Here is a 13,702-nt window from a genome sequence, read left to right as displayed (position 1 = left end):
GTTACAATCCTAAATCCAAATGTCCTTTTTGATTCTTCTTATCACTTGCACATTTATGACAATACCTAAGCCACAATCAAAATCATGAACACTTATCGAAAGGTAATGATGCAGTGCATAGCTTTTGCACACAGCAGCCAAATGCAGAGGAACAATGCCGGAAGTGGCGAGTTTGAAGACGATGTGACGTTTTTGTGAGTGAAAAGCAGACATGGCAGGCCAAGCTTGTAGAAGAGGTGTACAAAAAGATGTCACTACATTACAATAATAATAATAATCATAATAATAATAATGACAAAAAGAAAAGAAAAAAGCTGCCTACTCATCGACATGTCCATTCCGACTGAAAGGAACACCTCAGTAAAAGTAACTGAAAAACTGTCGAAATATAAAGACCTTGAAATCGAGATTGAGCGAATGTGGGGAATGAAAACCACGGCAATACCAGTAGTGATAGGAGCCCTGGGACTTGTAAAAAAAAACGATGGAGAAACACACTCAACGGATCCCGGGTAACATCAGAATACAAGAACTACAGAAGACCGCACTACTTGGAACATCTCATATCCTCAGAAAGGCAGTATCCATCACATAGACTTCTGCCTCATTCTAACCCGAGGCCCAAGGAATGGGCCCGGTTATTATGTTGTATTATGGCATGAAGTTAAAGGGAATTTGTATAATAATAATAATAATAATGAGTTTGAATAATAATAATAATAATAATGAGTGTGTGTGTGTGTGTGTGTGTGTGTGTGTGTGTGTGTGTGTGTGTGTGTGTGTGTGTGTGTGTGTGTGTGTGTGTGTGTGTGTGTGTGTGTGTGTGAGCCCTGTGATGGCCTGGCGGCCTGTCCAGGGTGTCTCCCCACCTGTCGCCCAATGACTGCTGGGATAGGCTCCAGCATCCTGCAACCCAAATTCGGATAAGCAACTTGGATAATGGATGGATGGATGGATAGAAGAGGTGAACAAACAGATGGGGTTTTTTTTAGGCGGTTGGAAGGGTGCTGAAGCAGCAGTGCTGGTGACTCTTTCCTTTCGAGAAGACCTCTTTGATTTGGAGGGCTCAAACACTACCACATGATGTATCACCTGCCACCCCTGGTGATACATGGTAATTTTGTTTAATATACCGTCACCGTGACAGTATATTAAACATGAACAACATTCTTCAGAATTGTAGCTTTAGGACTGACAGTAAGCCATACTTGCCCACACCCAAACACAACTGCGTTTGATCTGAAACAATCTCCACCACCACCACCCCCAGCTTGCTGACTATGACATGAAATAGTATCCCTCCGTAACTACTCAGCATTTTTAAGTTTGATATACATTTTTTGAATTTGATTAAAAACGGTGAACTAGATACATAAAGTGCTGCTTGTGAAAGCATGAGATGATCGTGACTGTCAAAGAAGTTGCAGAAACAATACGCTACCAAAGATGTTTGTTGCCTCTCTCCTGGCGACGTGTTAAAGTTATTGTATGAGGGCGTCCGGGTGGCGTGGCGGTCTATACCGTTGCCTACCAACACGGGGATTGCCAGTTCGAATCCCCTTGTTACCTCCGGCTTGGTCGGGCGTCCCTACAGACACAATTGGCCGTGTCTGCGGGTGGGAAGCCTGATGTGGGTATGTGTCCTGGTCGCTGCACTAGCGCCTCCTCTGGTCAGTCGGGGTGTTCAGGGGTGAGGGGGAACTGGAAGGAATAGTGTGATCCTCCCACGTGCCACGTCCCCCTAGCGAAATTCCTCAATGTCAGGCGAAAAGAAGCGGCTGGCGACTCCACATGTATCGGAGGAGGCATGTGGTAGTCTGCAGCCCTCCCTGGATCGGCAGAGGGGGTGGACCAGCGACTGGGACGTCTCGGAAGAGTGGTGTAATTAATTGGCCGGATACAACTAGGAAGAAAAAAAAAGGGGGGGTTATTGTACGAAAGTGTAAGAGGAAATGTGCTTTTACAAGACTTTTTAATGGGATGTAATTTCCTCACAGCTGCCAAAGTCCGGCCCCTTCATCCTGCCCAAATAAAAGTGCAACTCACTGCTTTGCACCTGGAGGTGCATGGTGCATGAACTTTAGTTAGGAGAAAGCACTCAGTTGAGAATTTCTTCACTGGATAAGATGAGCTGGATAGAACCGAGGTGAGAGCATGTATGGAAGTCTGTGACATAACTGTATACCCCATAATAATGCCCTTTGCGAGTTCAGCATCTCAGAGTCATTTCCAGCGAGACATAAGGGGACATGCAGCTGCTAACAGCATGTGTCCAGCCAGGACAATATCCTGCTAAGTTACAGACTGTACACACAGAAGCACGCACGTATGCACGCATGCACGCATGCACGCACACACACACACACTCTATTTCTCTCTTTCTCTTTTTCACTCACTCTCTCTCTCTCTCTCTCACACACACACACACACACACACACACACACACACACACACACACACACACACACACACACACACACACACACACACACACACACACACACACACACACACAAGAATGCTGTTTGAAGGTCAGCACCAAGCCACAGAGGACCAGATTTTGGGAAAGATAAAAGGGGTCTAAAAGGTTTGATGTGAGTTCTTGTTCACATGCCAAGGGTCTCTGTTGACGGCCTGTCTAACTAATACTTTCCCCATCTGCTTGACCCTACATCTCGGTTTATTTAAATTGTATCGTTGTTGTCATTTCCTCAACTTAAGTAGGAGCAGATATAGGTTACCCTGCTAAGTCTGACACACTGCTGTTCAGGCCTATGGCCTGTTTTTTTTTTTTACATTTTCATGTAATTTCATAGCAATCAGAAAATCCACATTTACTGGCCAGTAATATTCAAGGTCCATGAATCTGACTGTTTTTATTGAACCAAATGCAAGTTGTCCCAAATGGTAGTACTCCTGTCTACAAATGGTGGAAGTTGAAGAAGGAAGAATTTTGTGTGGCGTTCAGGGAGGAGTTAAGACAGGCACTGGGTGGTAGTGAAGAGTTATCAGATGGCTGGGCAAGCACTGCAGATATAGTGAGGGAGACAGCTAAAAAGGTACTCTGTGTGAGACTTGGTGCTGGAATGAGGAAATACAGGGAAGTATACAGAGGAAGAGGTTGGTAAAGAAGAAGTGGGATCATCAGAGAGATGAAGAAAGTAGACAGAAGTACAAGGAGATGCAGCATAAAGCGAAGAAAAAGGTGGTAAAAGCAAAAGAAAAAGCATATGGTGAGTTGTATGAGAGAAAATGAGAGTGAAAACATCAAACACCAAGGAAGGCGGAAAGGACTTGTACCGATTGGCTAGACAGAGAGACCAGTTTCGGAAGGATGTGCAGCAGGCTTGGGTGATCAAGGATAGAGTTGGAGATGTGCTGATAAGCGAGGAAAATGTGTTGAGAAGGTGCAAGGAGTACTTTGAGGGGTTGATGAATGAAGAACATTAGAGAGAGAGAAGGTTGGATGATGTGGGGATAGTGAATCAGGAAGTGCGATGGATTAGCAAGGAGGAAGTGAGGGCAGCTATGAAGACGATAAAGACTGGAAAGGTGGTTGGTCCAGATGACATACCTGTGCAGGCATGAAGATGTTTAGGAGAGATGGCAGTGAAGCTTTTAACTAGATTGTATAACACAATCTTGGAAAGTGAGAGTATGCCTGAGGAGTGGAGAAGAAGCATACTGGTACCGATTTTCAAGAATAAAGGTGATGTGCAGAGCTGTAGTAACTTACAGAGGCATAAAATTGATCAGCCACAGCATGAAGATATGGGAAAGAGTTGCTTTAGGATGCTTCAGGATGTCTGATGGGATGCCATCTTGTCCTGGTGCCTTCCCACTTCTGGTGTCTTTAAGTGCTTTCTCTACTTCAGCCATTGTGATCAGCTCACAGAGGTCTTCTCTTATGGGCCTTCTTGTAAGCCACTGGCATGCATTTGGATCTGCTGATCCTTCTTGATTCAAGAGGGTGCAGAAGTGCTCTTTCCATCTTTCTGTGATCTCTTTCAGGTCAGTACACAGCTTACTTCCTTCTACCGTTTTTACTGGTGCTATTATATTGCCTCTTGGGCCGTAGATGGCTCACAGTGCAGAGAAGAGTCCATGTATATCATTTCGATCTGCTAAGGCCTACAGCTCTTCTACTTTCTAGCTCCACTAGTTGTCCTTCATCACCCTAATTTCCTTCTGAATTTTGGCTTTAATTGCCTTGAAGGCCGATTGACTGCTCTCAGAGTTTCTTTCAGGTGGGCAATGTGAAATATTAACTTTTCCTGTAGCAGTTCTTGGATTGCTTCATCTTGATCCTGGAACCAGTCAGGCGATTTTCTTTTAGGATGACCACACCTCTTTTGCTGAATTATAGATGGTCTCTTTCATTTGTGTCCAGCATTCTTCAGCATTACTTGCACCTGTTGCAACCCTTTCTTCATCTTGAAGAGCAGATGAGATTGCTGCAGCTAGTCTCATTTGATGTTCTGTGCTTGCTAGCTTGTTGATATCCAGTTTCTTCGGTGCTTCACAGGGTGTTTTTCGTGACTTCATCTTTAGTTTCATTCGCAGTTGTGTTCGGACTAGGTAGTGATCAGTTCAGCATTCCATTCCACGCCTCACCTTTGGTGAGAGTACTTCTGTCAAGTTTGCCCTGTGAGTCACAATGTAGTCTAACAAACGAAAATGCATTGACCTCGGCTGCATCCAGGTGAAGTAGTTCTTTTCATGCTGAGAGAAGAAGGTTTTTGTGATACACAGGTCACGCTCAGCACAGAGCTTTAATATAAGGTTGCCATTGGTATTCTTATCGCCCTTGCCAAACTTTCCGATGACACCCTCACAGGTTAAGTGGTCCTTGCCTATCCTTGCATTGAAGTCTCTTAAAATGAGAAGCTTGTCTGCGCTTGGTACACTGTCCACTACTTCAGTCAATTTCTGGTAGAAAGATTCCTTGTCTTCATCTGGATACACCATGGTTAGAGCATACACATAGATGAGTGATAAGAAGCGTTCTCCCCCCACAGGGACTCAGAGACTCATAATCATCTCAGAGATTCCTAACAGTAGAGTGAGCAATCTGGATGCAATTCTGTTGGTAATGGCAAAGGCCACTCCAGCATCTCTCCTTCAAACGGCCTTTCCAATCCAGAAGAAGGTGTAGTTGCTTCTCTTTTATTTGTCCTTGGCCTTCAATCCTTGTTTCTTGGAGAGCAGCAATGTCAATGCAGTATCTCTCTAGCTCCTTAGAAATCAATGCAGTTCTTCTCTCAGGTCTGGTGTGGCTGTCCAACATTGTCCAAACGTTCCATGTAGCATCAGTTTCCCTTTCTTGCATTTTCGACCGCTGAAGTGAAGACTCGCTGGCCACGGCGAACCAGCCAGGTAGTTTCTGAGCAAGCTTTTTTTACCCCACTTTTTCTAGGGGTTTCCACTTATGGAGAGGGCAGGGCTTTCCCTGAAAAGGGCTGCCTGGACACTCACACAGCTGCCTCGACCCTGTTGTTGCCCAGGATTCAACAGAGTTGCAACCATCACATTGAGTCGCCTATGTGCAGAGGTCCTGATAGTAGCTTCCAGCTCTCCTCGCAAGTGCTTTTCCCATCGAGCACCCCTCACATCACGCCTTGCATATTAGTTAAGCCAGTCGGTGTCGTGCCCCTGCCAAACAGTCTCTCTGGACCTCAGAACCCATTCCTAAGTGGCACACTGTAGTGCAATGGGTTTAGTAGATAAAGACATTGCCCTGCAGTGACAGCTTATTTGTCAAGTAATGCCATCCATTGACCAACAGAGTGGTTCCTCTGCATGCCATCTGATGTTTGTGCCATTGGTCCGATAGGGCTCATGATCCTATTGGGCTCTTCTGCCGCAAACACCATCGAGTGCCCTGCTGCCAGTGCCTTCTTGGATTTGAATTCGGAGTTACCTTCCCCTAGCCTTTGTCTAAAGAAGTAACTCTACAAGGCAGTAGAAACAAATGCAGATAGTTCCACTGTCATAAAGGTAGCAGCAAAGGCTGACCTGACTTGATTATTAATGTTATATAACCCATAGCTGGGGTAACCTTGACTCATCATCAGGGCGTTTCCACATGCCAGTGGGCCATAATAATGAGTCTACACGGGGGTTACTCCTCCAGAGGTTTCTGTTAGGGACCTTCCCCTTAGCCTTTGACTCAAAAGCCTATCCCACAAGGCAGCAGGGGACCAGTTAATTTCTAGGGCGCCGGTTATTCGCTCCTAGTCAGAGCCCAGTTTGTGAAAAGAGTCTGAAACACCAGAAGGTGGAGTTGACCTGTCTGGGAGAAGCTTTATGTTCCACTAGGCTTGTGTGTGTTTTTTTAACACACACCCCACCAGACCTTAACAGACATTTCCATCTCTATCCTTGATCGTCCTGACCTGCTGCACATCCTTCCCAGCTCAGTCCCTCTGTCTAGCCAATTAGTACAAGTCCTTTTCTCCTTCCTTAGTGTCTAACCTCTCATACAACTCACCACATGCCTTTTCCTTTGCCACCTCTCTCTTAGCTTTATGCTGCATCTCCTTTTACCCCTGTCTACTTTCTTCATCTTTCTGACTATCCCACTTCTTCTTTGGAAACATCTTCCTCTGTATACTTTGCTGTACTTTCTCATTCCACCACCAAGTCTCCTTGTTTTCTTTACTCTGTCCTGATGACAAACCAAGTACCTTCCTAGTTGTTTCCCTTACTATGTGGTGACAAGCATGTGGGGAACTTCCCCAAAGCTTATAATCAATTATACACTACTGATAAAGGGCATATTCTAAAAAAATTCTTGTTTAATTATTGTCATGATATCTCATTAACATTCTTCCAGTAATTTGATTAATATACGTATCCTGCCACATTGAGTTTTCTTTTACTTTCTATACCAGCTATAGCTAGCTAACTGTTCTAACATGGAGTGAAAAAGACCACACATGATGAATTTGGAAACCACTTGCGAGTTAGCAGTGACAGTGAAAAGGACAATTCTGACATTATTAACAGGGTAAACTTAGCTTTACATAAATCGGAGGTTATTGATTTTTGGCCCTGCCGGCAGCAGTTCTCATTGATATTGCAGCGAATTCGGGGGACAACACAGCCACAGGAACTGCCGCGGCCGGGAAGAGAACCCGTATCGTTCGCACCGCAGGAGACATCGCTAACCGCTCGACTAAAGTGTCAGACTCGCCAATCAGAGGCCAGCGTGTCTACTAATCCATGCACGTTACACTACCCCCCTCCTTCGGGAAGCGCATCCCCGTGCTTAAGCATTTCAGCTCCTTCACGCCTCAGGGCGCATACGCTTCAGATGGCCTTATGGTCGCTCCATCCCACTTCTGACACCAATGTAACGAATTCGGGGGACAACGCAACCACAGGAACTGTCAAACCCGCCTGCCAGCGGCCAGCGTGTCTACTTATCCATGCACGTTACAATATATTTACAGTGGCTTGCCATGCCCTAATTGTACATACTGACCTGGGATGTTTCGATACTCTAATGACTTTAATTCCTTCTTCTGTATCAAGCCCAACACACACATCACATTTCTGGCTAATAGATTATCAGGGCAACATTTGGAAAAGGGGAAAGATAGTTTTTCCCCTACCACTGTCTTATGTGACAACTGGCAATGGTGTGGTATATAATTCTCTTACTGCAACACCAGATGCTCCTACGGTGTCAATAGATCTGCCATTCAAGGGGGCTGGGGATTACCAAAATATGGAGGGAAAATGATTTCTATTTACATTGTATTTTTGTTTGTTTTTTTTCAACCAATGTTCCTTTTTTCATTCATTCACTCATTCATTCATTATCAGCCGCTTCTCCGGGGTCAGGTCACGGTGGCAGCAAGCTAAGTAGGGCACTCCAGACGTCCCTCTCCCCCAGCAACGCCCTCTAGAACCTCGGATCCAGGTTCGAGGTTTAAATACTTGGGGTCAACTGTTCAAAGTAATGGGAAGTGCAGAGGAGAGGTCAAGAAGAGAGTACAGGGAAGCTGGAGTGCATGAAGAAGAGTGTCAGCAGTGATTTGCAACAGAAGGGTACCAGGAAGAGTTAAAGGGAAGGTTTACAAGATGGTTGTGAGACCAGCTATGTTATATGGTTTGGAGACAGTGGCACTGATGAGAAGACATGAGGCGAAGCTGGAGGTGGCAGAATTGAAGATGCTAAGATTTTCGTTGGGACTGACGAAGAAGGACAGGATTAGGAACTAGTATATTACAGGGACAACTCAGGTTGGACGGTTTGGAGACAAAGTAAGAGAAGCAAAATTGAGATGGTTTGGACATATGCAGAGGAGAGATGCTGAGTATATTGGGAGAAGGATGCTGATTATGGAGCCACAAGGGAAGAGGAAAAGAGGAAGGCCAAAGAGAAGGTTTGTGGATGTGGTAAGGGAGGTCATGCAGGTGGCTGACGTGACAGAGGAAGATGTGGAGGACAGAAAGAGATGGAAACGGATGATCCACTGTGGCGACCCCTAATGGGAGCAGCCAAAAACAGTAATAGTAGTAGTAGTAGTAGTTGTAGATTGTAGTATCTGAAATCCTATATTTAAAAGCACATCGACAAAGAACACTGAAGTGTTCTCCAAAATAAATATTGAGAGATTAATCAAGGAAACCTCGTAAATTTCAGACCAATCACCCCACAGGAGAACAAGGCAGATAATCACAGGTTCTTTTAATTTTATAATGATCATTTGTCTCCTGACATTTAAACAAACCATCAGTCAACAGGGAAATAAAATGTCCTTGTCTACAAGACCAGTCTCTCGAGAGAGCTCCAGCCAGTTCACAGCGGGGTCTGTGAGTGTGACTGACTGGCTGGTCGCCAGTTACTTTGGTGGAGCTTCTCAACTCTGAAAATGTTGGAGCAAATTTTCGATATGCCATCAATTTACACAAAACTGTCAATATTTGAAATCTAAACTGTTTATTTCTCGCCTCAAAAATTCTCAGACGTGAATTTAACGATGAAATAGCACATGAAAATTTTAAAAAATTCGAAACCTACCCAGCTAATTTTTCACCTCATATTGCTGGGAAAGCAAAGACGTCTACAGACATATTCAGTGACATAACGACGTGGCTCTCAGAATCAGAATCAACTTTATTGGCCAAGTGTTCTTATGCATATGAGGAATTTGACTCTGGTTTACAGCAGCTTCTAGTACTTCCTTATATTGCTCACAAAAAAAACCAAAAAGAAAACAGCAACACAAAAAAGGACAACAAAAACATAAGAAATAAATGGAATAATAAATAGAATACTGGAAGTAATGTGTGTGTGTGAATGCACAACAATGTATTTCACAACTATATAGTTTTGTTATGGCTGAATAATTTATAACTTATGCTTATATATTATATCTTATACTAATATTATATTATATAATAAAACATACTATATATTTACCTATTATATACTACTCAACAGACTCTGATTGTCTGACAGCAACAGGCTGGTTATTCCACAAGAACGGGCCCCGATAGGAAAAGGCCCTGCCAGTAGAGTAAGAGTTTTCACAGTGGGAATATAAAGTTTCAGTTCAAGTGAACAGCTTCACGCTTTTCCTTGTCCATATACTTTTGGCTTTGGTGTCTGACCACAACTCTCTCAGGATTGATCTTTGTGTGGCTGCCTCCAGGAACACAAGGCAGAATTTGAAGTGGACCAGAGACGAATTAAGAAGGAGAAGGAGGTGGCCCAACTAGCCATTAGCTCAAATCGGCTAAGAATTATATCTATATTGATTGGGCACAATAGGGTACATTGTTGAGCATAATTTCATCACCAAGTGCCAACATTATGATAATTAAAAAAGTGGACTTTACATTTTCATTGATTTGATAATATAATAATTTCATGTGTGTGTGTGTGTGTGTGTGTGTGTGTGTGTGTGTGTGTGTGTGTGTGTGTGTGTGTGTGTGTGTGTGTGTGTGTGTGAGCCCTGTAATGGCCTGGCAGCCTGTCCAGGGTGTCTCCCTGCCTGCTGCCCAATGACTGCTGGGATAGGCTCCAGCATCTCTGCAACCCTGACAGCAGGATAAGCGGTTTGGACAATGGATGGACAGATGGATGGATGGATACTATATGATATACTTATGTTATAATTATAACAATAACAATAATAATTTATAACCAGTATACAGCAGTTATATTTACAACTGTACATTTTCATTGTACATCTGATTTAAAAAGAGGTAGTGCATAGCGTAATTATGTAAGTGAGACATCTCGACGAGAGGAGGCTATTTACAAAGCGTTATGTTTACATGATGAGTGTCCATTATTGCACTATGCTGTTTAGTGTTCTTCAGAGAGATGGCCTGTGGGAAAAAAATGTTCCTGTTTCAGCTGGTTTTGGTGCCCATGACTCAGTAGCGCTTGCCAGAGGGTAGGAGTTCAAACAGACTGTGTCCTGGGTGTATGTGTGTGTGTGTGGGGGGGGGGGTCTATGCTGATTATACTGCCTGTTTTCGGGCTCTAGAGGCAAACAAGTCCTGTAGGGTGGGCAGGGGAGCGCCAATGATTTTTTTTCTGCTGCCCTTACCGTTCGCTGCAGTCTGTTCCTGTCTGTTTTGTTGCTGCTCTGAACCAGACCATGACGGATGTGCACAGGACAGATTCAGTGACTGTAGAGTGTAGAACTGGTGATACAGCTCCCGTGGCAGACCAAATTTACTCGATTGCCACAGAAAGAACATCCTCTGCTGGGCTTTTTTGAGAATGGAGTTGATGTTGATTTCCCACTTCAGGTCTTTGAAAATAGTAGCTCCCAGAAACTTGAAGGTCTCCATGGTTGACACAGTCCTGTTGGATATTGTGAGGGGGAGCAGTGCTGAGGGGTGTCTCCTAAAGTCCACTGCCATTTCCAGAGTCTTGAGTATGTTCAGCTCCAAGTTGTTCTGACTGCACCAGAGTACCCGCAGCTCAACCTCCCGCCAATATATAGACTCGTTGCATTCCTGGATGAGTCCGATGACCATAGTGTTGTCTGCAAACTTCAGGAGTTTAACAGCTGGGTCCTTTCGAGGAGCAGTCATTGGTGTAGAGGAAAAGAGCAGTGGGGAGAGGACACATCCTTGGGGAGCACCAGTGCTGACTGTCCACATACCAGAACTGACTTTCCCCAGCCTCACCTGCTGTTTCCTGCCTGTCAGGAAGCTAGTGATCCACTGCATGCTGGGGACACAGTGAGCTGAGAGAGTTCGGATGAGAGGATTTCTGGAATGATAGTGTTGAACGCTGAGCTGAAGTCCACAAACAGGATCTTTGCCTATGGCCGGTTCAAGGTGTTGCAGGATGTAATACAGTCCCATGTTGACTGCGTCATCCACTTACCTGTTTGCCCAGTAGGCAAACTGCAGGGTGTTCAGCAGGTCTCATGTGACATTCTTCAGGTGGGCAAAGGACTTCATGACCATAGACGTCAGAGCAACAGGCCTGAGTCATTCAGTCCTGTGATGGAGGGTTTCTTGGGGATCGGGATGATAGTGGAGCATTTGAAGTAGGAGGGGACTTCACACAGGTCCAGGGATCTGTTGAAGATCTGCATGAAGACTGGAGCCAGTTGGTCAGCACAGGCTTTAAGACAGGAGGGGGTGACACCGCCTGGATCTGGTGCTTTGCTGATCTTTTGTCTCTGGAAAAGCCAGCTCACATCCTCTGCACGTATCTTGAGAGCAGCCTGAGTATCAGGAGGGAGAGTAGGGGGGTGCCCGAGGTGTAACAGGAGCTGTTGTCGATGAGCTGGAGTGGATGAGGAGTGTGAATTTGTTCCTGTCAAACCTGCAGTAGAAGACATACAGGTCGTGGTAGATGCATCATGTTTGGTATGTTACACGATACCTTGGCTGTGCAATCAATTAGATCTTGAGCGACTATCTCCATACCTTTTCCTCAACCATGCTCCCCGTTTGCTAGAGAGCTGTGATTGGACCGTGATTACATTTCCCGGTGGCACAATTTCTGCATGTGCTTTTCGAAAGCTAAAATGAGCCGATAAAGCATTTGGGGGAAAGCAAAGATGCCCGTTGCATTATGGTGCTGTATGGCACGATTTCATCATTAAATTGTGTGTAATGTACTCCCTTCTAATTGTTTTTCTGGATGGTAGTCGAACAAGATGCAAATCAGTGAAACGATGATTTGCTTTTCATTGTGGCAAGTTCTCAGTGCCTCTTGTGCATTGCATTTCGACATGGTACGGTTTCTGCGTGCTATGCATTGTAAAATAATACATCACGGCGATTGTTTTTCCCCTCATCTCAAAGTCATGTTAGCATTTCAGGGTGGCACAAAACCCTCTCCATAGGAGTCTGTCCCCCCAGGACGTGGGATTTCCCATTTCCGGCTAATAAAACATAACACGACTGAGACTAGCAAAATTTAAATCCTTCGAGACTGAAATAATTTTAAAAGATTTAAACATGTTCAGAAGAGAAATAAAAGTCAATTCTGTAGTAGTATATATGAACGGCATATTTGTAAATTGAACAACCCTCCATCTTCCTTTTTTTCATTGTACAAATATGGAGGAATTAAGTTATCCACAATACAAAAACAGTAGAAATGAAGAATATTTTCGGGCAGTGTTTTTACAGAAATCTTGTCATGAAAAACGTCATGTGGGAAGCTTCAATAGACCATCTTTCTTTTTACACACAGCCAATTACTGTTTTTGTTAGATACAAGAATATCAGTTGGGACAGAGGAGAGATTTGAGTGAAACATAGCAAGGATTGTCCTTGAAGTTACACACCATCTTGAATTGTCCGGGAAACATTATTAATGGATGCACATTCAATGAATATTTTCTTAATGTTTAGATTTAAAGAAAAAAACAAAACAAAACACTGGAACATCTCTCAAATTCCATCTTAAATCTAACCTAAAATTAAGGGACTTGTCTTCTTACTTTACAGTCGATGTGAAATTGAGGTCTTGATTTTGGAGTCAATTACCCTACCAGCCTCCATGCAGGAATGTTCCGCGGAAATGCGCGAGCCCATCCCAGCAGTCATCCCACGACCCGACTTTGGATAAGTGGCTTGGATGGATGGATGGATGGATGGATGGACCCATCGATCTTTATATCAAGTTGTTGGTTATATTTTCACGAGCAAATTAGGGTGAAATTCAGGACCGCCTTTTTAAATAAGAAGATACAAAACGATTTTCACCCAAATAGTCAAACGTCCCCGTTTACCACGCGTACGCACATGCACATGCACATGCACATGCCCATGCCCATGCACACAAACTCAAATCTATCTATCTATCTATCTATCTATCTATCTATCTATCTATCTATCTATCTATCTATCTATCTATCTATCTATCTATCTATCTATCTATCTATCTATCTCTCTCTCTCTCTCACACACACACACACACACTACTAACAGACACAGCGCGCCCGGTTAAAAAATGTGAATTACCCGGTCTTTTTTATGCAATATTTCACAAAATACTTCCTGGAGCGGACTGTTGACAATGCTGCCGATGTTTCTGACAGGAAGCCTGAATCAACATATGGACATTTATCCACTTCTGTGTTGGTTTTGCATCACCCTGTTACCATAACATACAATTTGCGTGTCGTTTATAATTAAATCGTCGCCACGACCCCGTGCCATGGACATGCACACACCTCTCAATACTGGATGCGTGTGCAACTGA

Source organism: Lampris incognitus, chromosome 3, assembly GCF_029633865.1.
Source record: "Lampris incognitus isolate fLamInc1 chromosome 3, fLamInc1.hap2, whole genome shotgun sequence".
In the NCBI taxonomy this organism is placed as follows: Eukaryota; Metazoa; Chordata; class Actinopteri; order Lampriformes; family Lampridae; genus Lampris; species Lampris incognitus.
Note: the sequence above shows the minus strand (reverse complement) of the source record.